Below are 6,985 nucleotides of genomic sequence, written 5' to 3'. Positions count from 1 at the left end.
GATTAATTTAATTCTATAATAAAGAATTGTAAAGATCCTATTTTACCTTTGAGCGGGTAGATCTTTACCGCTATCTGATGATCGAAGGATTAAGCTGTACAAGTGTCCGACATTTATAGGTATCCACACGAGGTACAGATCGCTTCAAGCATCTTGATTTCATCGGAGTGCTAGCTTCCTTACAGAAGATTCTCTTTTGAAGGTTGAAACTTTTTTAAGCAATTAACTTTTGATTGCTTCCAAGAGGAGGAAGAAGGAAGAAGAAAAAGAAACATTTTCTCTTTTTCTTGGAAGGAGGAAGAAGAAAAGGACTTCCTTGCGGCTAAAGAAGAGGAAGAGAAGGCTGAATTCAATAATCTCTAATGCATATTTAGCCCTCACGCCCCCCTCCTCTTTATGTAAGCATCTCATGTCTAGCTTAAAGAAGGAAAAGGATTTGGAGAAATTCTTTCTTGATTCACCCCTTCCAATCCTTTACTTAAAAGAGGTTGGAGAGAACCAAGGAGAGGCAACATGGCCTCTCCTTGTGCCGTGTGGAAGGCCAAAAAAGGAAGGAGGGGTGGGGCGTGATGCAATCAAGAGGTTCTTGGCATGATTCAAGGAGGGGTGGATGCCCCTCCTTTGTTTCACCCGAGGAAGAAAAGGAGGGGGAGTTCCTTCCTTTTATGCTTTAGATTTTCTAATTCAATTAGGAATCATATGGTTCCTCTTGATTAATTGAATCCTAATCTAATTAGGACCCAATATGTCCTCCAATTTGATTCATGTAAATTCTAATCCAATTAGATCCAAATTGGATTTATGAATTAAGTTCCTTATCAAATAAGGAGTTCTAATTAATTAGGACTTTCCATCCTTATCCAATAAGGTTAAGTCTAATTGATTTAGTCCAATTGAAATCCTCCTTCTTTAACTCACTAACTCTTAGTGGGTTAAACCAATTATCAATCAAATTGACAATCAAGATATATTGCAATTCTAAATCGCAATCCAACCGTCGGAATGACCAAAATCTCTTATATGTGTGACCCCATAGGTTCTATTCTGTCTGATAGTGAGATATATTGTGATCTCCATCATAATATTATTGAAACTCCTTTCAATTGGTTGAAATAATTTCAACTCTTTTTTCAGAATTTACTGATCATCAAGTGAATGCCTTCGAGTCTCACAATCCACCAGTGATACCTAGCAGCATGTAGTGACAATCCAGTAAAACGGAATAGATGAACTTCTAGGTGCAGTTAGCGTATGATATAGTCCTTCTATCGTGGATCCCGACAAGATGGAGGTCATGGATAACTCCTCAAACCCCATCATCTGTCATATGTCAAAATTTATTTGACTTAAGTTCGAGATTAGAAAACTCCTTTTCCAAAATGTCTTAGCCAAGGTTTTTCGAACTCAGACTCATAAATCACATAGGATCTCTCTTAGTCTATCAAGATCGATAGATCCCATCTAGATGCAACCCTAATTCGACAGTGAACCTACTGCAGCCAATCTGCACCACAAGGATTCTAATGGATAGGGCCCATGTTTATGTGCTCGTCAAACTACAGCGACCTCACTGTGAATAGCTGTGGCATCGCAGGTCTAAGTACCAATCATACAACTGCAGCATCAAGTAAATCACTGACATCCAAGTGACTTCTTGCTTTGGTCACGCTCAGTACCCTTATTCTCTAACAAGCACTTGCACAATCATTTCAGTGTCCCCACACTGTGGACTCAAGACTCGTCCATTAAAAAATATGATATGTGCACTAATCTCATCGAATCGATCACCGTCCTTCGTAATGATCCATCGATCAAGAGTAATTCAGAAATTAATCAACAATGGCACATGCTTTAAATTCTCAACTCTTGAGAATATATGTCATTATCTTATTAATTCTTTGGACAATTCATGGACGGATAATAACATGAATGAAAAAAATATCCAATTTTATTAATTAATAAAAAGATCAAGTATAAATTTATGTCTCAGAATATATACAATTTTTCTGCCAAATTAGCTTCTAGGGCATACTTCTAATAGATCCTGCAGCTAGAAGTGTCATTGGATATTTAAAGATGGTGTATATACATCAAAGAGAAAGGAATGAACTTAGACATATGAGCATGATAGATCATCAAACATCTCTTTCTAATTTTGATTGATGTGGTGATCATGTAATTTGGAATGTATAGTAGGTCAGTGGATTCCTTTGGGCCTTGATATGCATGTTAATGGTTCCTTTTGCCCTATTGCTTCAGCAGCTCAACCGAAAAAAAAAAAAAAAAAAAAGCTGGCTAGAGGCTGTTGTCTTCCAGCAATAAATCCACCTCATATTTATGAGGAGAAAGGGCTGTGGTATCTACCAACCACTTGCTCATGCAATTCTCCACAAGGAGCAGAGTAGGAGAAATCTGAGGTGACTAGATGATAGCTCGTCAATGCTACAGGGCCACCCTCAAGAGAAAGAAATCCATAGAAATCCTACCGATAGAAGGGTTGGACACAAGGGACAAACTGAAGGAGCAGCGAGGAGAACTAGCCGAAGAGTTGGTGCAGGTTTCCTTTTAAGAAATATAAGCCTGACCAAACTGTTTGGATCAGCTCCAACTTGAGTGAAGAAAATCGAGGTAAAGTAATCAATTTCTCTATGCCAATGCAGATGACTTCACCTAGTCGGCCCAACAACATGCTAGGTTTAAGCTCCAAGGTGTTGGTTCACAGGCTCAATGTGGACCCAACTCATCGACTTGTGTAATAAAAGAAGAAAAACTTCATCGTAGAAAAACAACAAGTCATCGACCAAAAAGTTGACAAACTCTTGGAGAATAGTTTTGTTCACGAGGTGAACTATTCTGATTGGTCAGCCAATATTGTACTTGTGAATAAAACTAACAAAAAATGACAAGTTTGCATCGACTATACCGACCAGAATAAGACTTTTTTGAAAGACAGCTTTCCACTCCCCAAGATTGATCAGCTCGTAGATGTGACCTTTGGACATCAATTACCAACCTCCATAGATGCAATCTCTAGGTACAACCAGATCCAAAAGACATCCGAAGACGAGTAGAAAACAACCTTTCTCACTGGCAGAGGCCTCTACTGCTACAAGGTAATGCCCTTTGGCTTAAAGAATACAAGGGCAACTTACCAACACCTCATCAATAAGATCTTCAAGGAGCAAATCGGCCGAAACATGGAGGTGTATATGGATAACATGTTCGTAAAAAGCTAAGTAATGGGGCAGCACATAGCCGACTTAGAGGAAACTTTTGCGACCCTCAAAAGGTTCCAAATAAAGCTCAATCGGACGAAGTACGCCTTCGGAGTTGCGTTAAGAAAATTTCTGGATTCCGTAGTGACATAGCGAGGCATTGAGGCAAATTCAGAGAAGATCTGAGCAGTGCAGGACATACAACTCCCAAAGACCGTCAAAGAAATTCGGCGCCTGGCTGGTCAGGTCGCCGCGCTGGCAAGATTTGTCTCCAAATCAGTGGAGTGCTGCCTTCCATTCTTCAAGATCCTAAAGCATCCAAAGAACTTTCAATGGATCAAAGAGTGTCAAAAGGCCTTCGACCAACTAAAGAAGTACCTCAGCTCTATCGTCTTTCCTCACCAAGCCATAAGTTAGAGAAATGCTTTACTTATAATTAGTCGTTTCTCCTTTTGCTGTGAGTGTGATCTTGGTGCGGGAGGAAGAAGGATGCTAGAAATTGATCTACTACACAAGTAGTATCCTACAAGATGCCAAGACCAGATATTCTAAGTTGGAGAAGGTGGTTTATGCTCTCATCATCTCAGCTCGGAAACTCCGCCCATATTTCTAGACCCATTCAGTCACAATCTTGACCGACCAGCTAGTGAGGCAAATTATAAGAAAGCCCAGAAATGCAGATTAGTTGGTGAAGTGGGCAGTGAAGCTCGAAGAATTCGACTTGGAGTACCAACCTAGGCCGTCCATCAAGGCAAAAGGGTTGGCATACTTTCTGGTGGAATGCACCATCCCTAATGAAGATCCTGCCGAGCTCTCCAAAATAAAGACCACAGAGTGGTATGGATCCTGCACGTAGACGAGTCATCAAACCTAGGGGGCAGTAGGGTTGGGCTCATACTTACCAGCCCAGATGGAGTAATCATAGAGTACGCTCTGCGATTCAAGTTTTCGACCTTAAATAAGAAGGCTAAATATGAAGTGCTCATCACCAGGCTCAAGCTTTCCAAGGAGCATGGGTCCAGCAGTTGAAGGTCTTCAAAGACTCACAATTGATCGTCGGCCAAGTTCGAAGAGAATTCGAAGCTCGGTGGCCATCGATGATCATATATCTACAGAAAGTAAACGACATCACTTTAGCCTTTCATAGCTTTGATATACATTAGATTTCTCATACGGAGAATGCAAGGGTCGACCTGCTGTCAAAACTAGCCACCTCGAAGATTGTCGACCCGACCAAAGCTACATCTCTCGAAGTCCTAGAGAAGCCGAGCATCGACGAGCCCGAGGTCATGATAAACACTATTGTCGAGCCGAGCTAGATTGATCCCCTCTTCGACTTCTTGAAGGACAAAAAATTGTCTACGAACTAGGGTGGAGCCTGCTGGATGAAGCAACAAGCCTCCCACAATGCTCTCTTTGATGACAAGTTATATTGGAGATCATTTTCATTGCCTCTCCTCAGATGCCTTTGTCTGACTGAGGTAGATTATGCACTTCAGAAAGTGCATGAGGGCATCTGTGGAAATCACTTGGGGGGAATATCCTCGGCCTATAAGATCTTACGACAAAGATACTGTTGGCCCACCCTGCAAAAGGATACTGCCGACATCGTCAAGAGATGCAACCAATACCAATGCTAGGCAAGCATCCAATAATGACTAGCTGTGTCGCTGACACCGATTAGTGCCCTTTAGTTATTTGCACAGTGGAGAATCGACATCCTTGGACCTTTTTCAAAGGCAATCGGGCAGTGCCAGTTTTTCTTTGTGGCGGTGGACTACTTCACCAAATGGGCAAAAGTCGAGCTAGTGGCTTGGATTACCAAGGTGAAAGCTCAAAATTTTGTTTGGAAGGCCATAATTTCTATATTCGGACTCCCTCGAGTGATCATCACCGATAATGGGCGTCAGTTTGACAATGCCCAATTCACAGAATTTTACACTAAGCTCGGAATCGACCACCGGTTTACTTCGGTGGCACACCTCCAATCAAACAGAGAGGCCAAAGTAACCAACCGAACGATTTTGTAGGGACTAAAGGCAAGACTGGACTGAGTAAAGGGCATGTGAGTTGAAGAGCTCTACAGTGTTTTGTGGGCATATAGAACCACGTCTCGAGTCCCCACCAAAGAGACGCCCTTCAACCTTGCTTTTGGAACAAAGGCAGTAATCCCATTAGAGATTAGGCTTCCGTCACTTCGGGTGAAAAGCTTTGATGACCAAACAAATCTCGATCAGCTCCGAGCCAACCTTGATCTATTGGAAGAAACTAGACAGCAAACTCAAATCCGCCTGACAAAGTACCAGTGGAAAGCAGCTCGGTACTACAACTCAAAGGTCAAGAGTAAGATCTTCTGACTTAGCGACCTCGTCTTAAGAAAGATCGAAGTATTTTGACCAAGAGAGCCCGAAAAGCTAAACCCAAACTGGGAAGGCCCATACTGAGTAGCCGAATCAATGCGACCTAGAATATATAAGTTGGAGCACCTTGACGATGCTCTGATCCCATGAACTTAGAATTTCGACAATCTTCATATTTATCACCAATAAGGTTCGTTTGTATTTCAAGTTTATTCCTAATAAAAATTTTCTCGTTATGTCTCTATCTTTTAGATTGGACAAGTATAACAAGCATTTTGACTCAAGACACCCCACGAATGCCTGGGCTCCGAACTAAGGAGACACCCCAAATCCGTCTAGGACATCCTCAAGCCGAGCTCATTTGAAGTTCTTCTAGACTCGAACTCTAGAGAGAACAACTAAGGAGACACCCCGAATCCATCTGGGACCTCCTCAAGCCAAGCTCACTCAAAATTCCTCCTAACATAAATTTCGAAGAGGTCAACTAAGGAGACACCCCAAGCCAACTTGGGACCTCCTCAAGCTAAGCTCACTTAAAATTCCTTCAGAGACGAACTCCAAAGAGGTCAACTAAGAAGACACCCAAGGCCGACCGGGAACCTCCTAAAGCCAAGCTCACCTAGAGTTTATCTAGAGACAAACTCAAGAAGGATCAACCGAGGAGCCCAAGATAGGCCAAAAACCCTTGCCAATCCTGTGGTTGGAATTGAATATAAGAAGATGCGTCAAAGGAAGGTTCAATGCTATAACCCAAACACAAGCAAAAAGTAGACAACATAAGCAAAATCTGAAGTCAGGTATTTTAGAAAATTCTTTATTTTCATTACTTTTAAATATATACATTGACCTCGACAAAGGTCGAGCAAAAATAGATGTACATCAACCTCGGTAAAAATCGAGCCAAAAATGAAGTACAAGCCCAGTCCAAAGCAAAAAAGGTAAAGAAGTGAAGGGCTTCATTCTTTGCCTTCACCCTCACCAACATCGCCGTCCTCGCCATCTTTGCCGCCTCCGCCGGCCTCGCTACCTTCGCCGTCCTCATCGCTTCTTTCACCGAAGTTAGGTTGAAGGTCGAAAAAGTCCATCTCCGGGAAGAGTTGCTGGTCCCGAGCTCAACATTCCTCAAAGCCCTTTACAAAAGCATCAGTCGCGTTCTCCTCGTAGTCATCCTTATACTAGTCTAAGGAGAGATATTCCTCAATTGCCTTGGCGGCCCTCTACTTGGCTTGGATGACGAGCTCCTTGGCCTCTGCGACTTACCCCTTAGCTCAGATGACAAACTCCCAGACCTTGTTAGCCTTTTGTTCAGCCTAACCTAGCTTCGTAGAAAGCTCTGCGGCCTTTTGCTTGATAGCTTTGAAGGCCTCTCTGGCCGCAGACAGTTGAGATCTCATTGCATGATTGAACTAA

This window comes from Phoenix dactylifera, unplaced genomic scaffold (assembly GCF_009389715.1).
Source record: "Phoenix dactylifera cultivar Barhee BC4 unplaced genomic scaffold, palm_55x_up_171113_PBpolish2nd_filt_p 001196F, whole genome shotgun sequence".
Classification (NCBI taxonomy): Eukaryota; Viridiplantae; Streptophyta; class Magnoliopsida; order Arecales; family Arecaceae; genus Phoenix; species Phoenix dactylifera.
Note: the sequence above shows the minus strand (reverse complement) of the source record.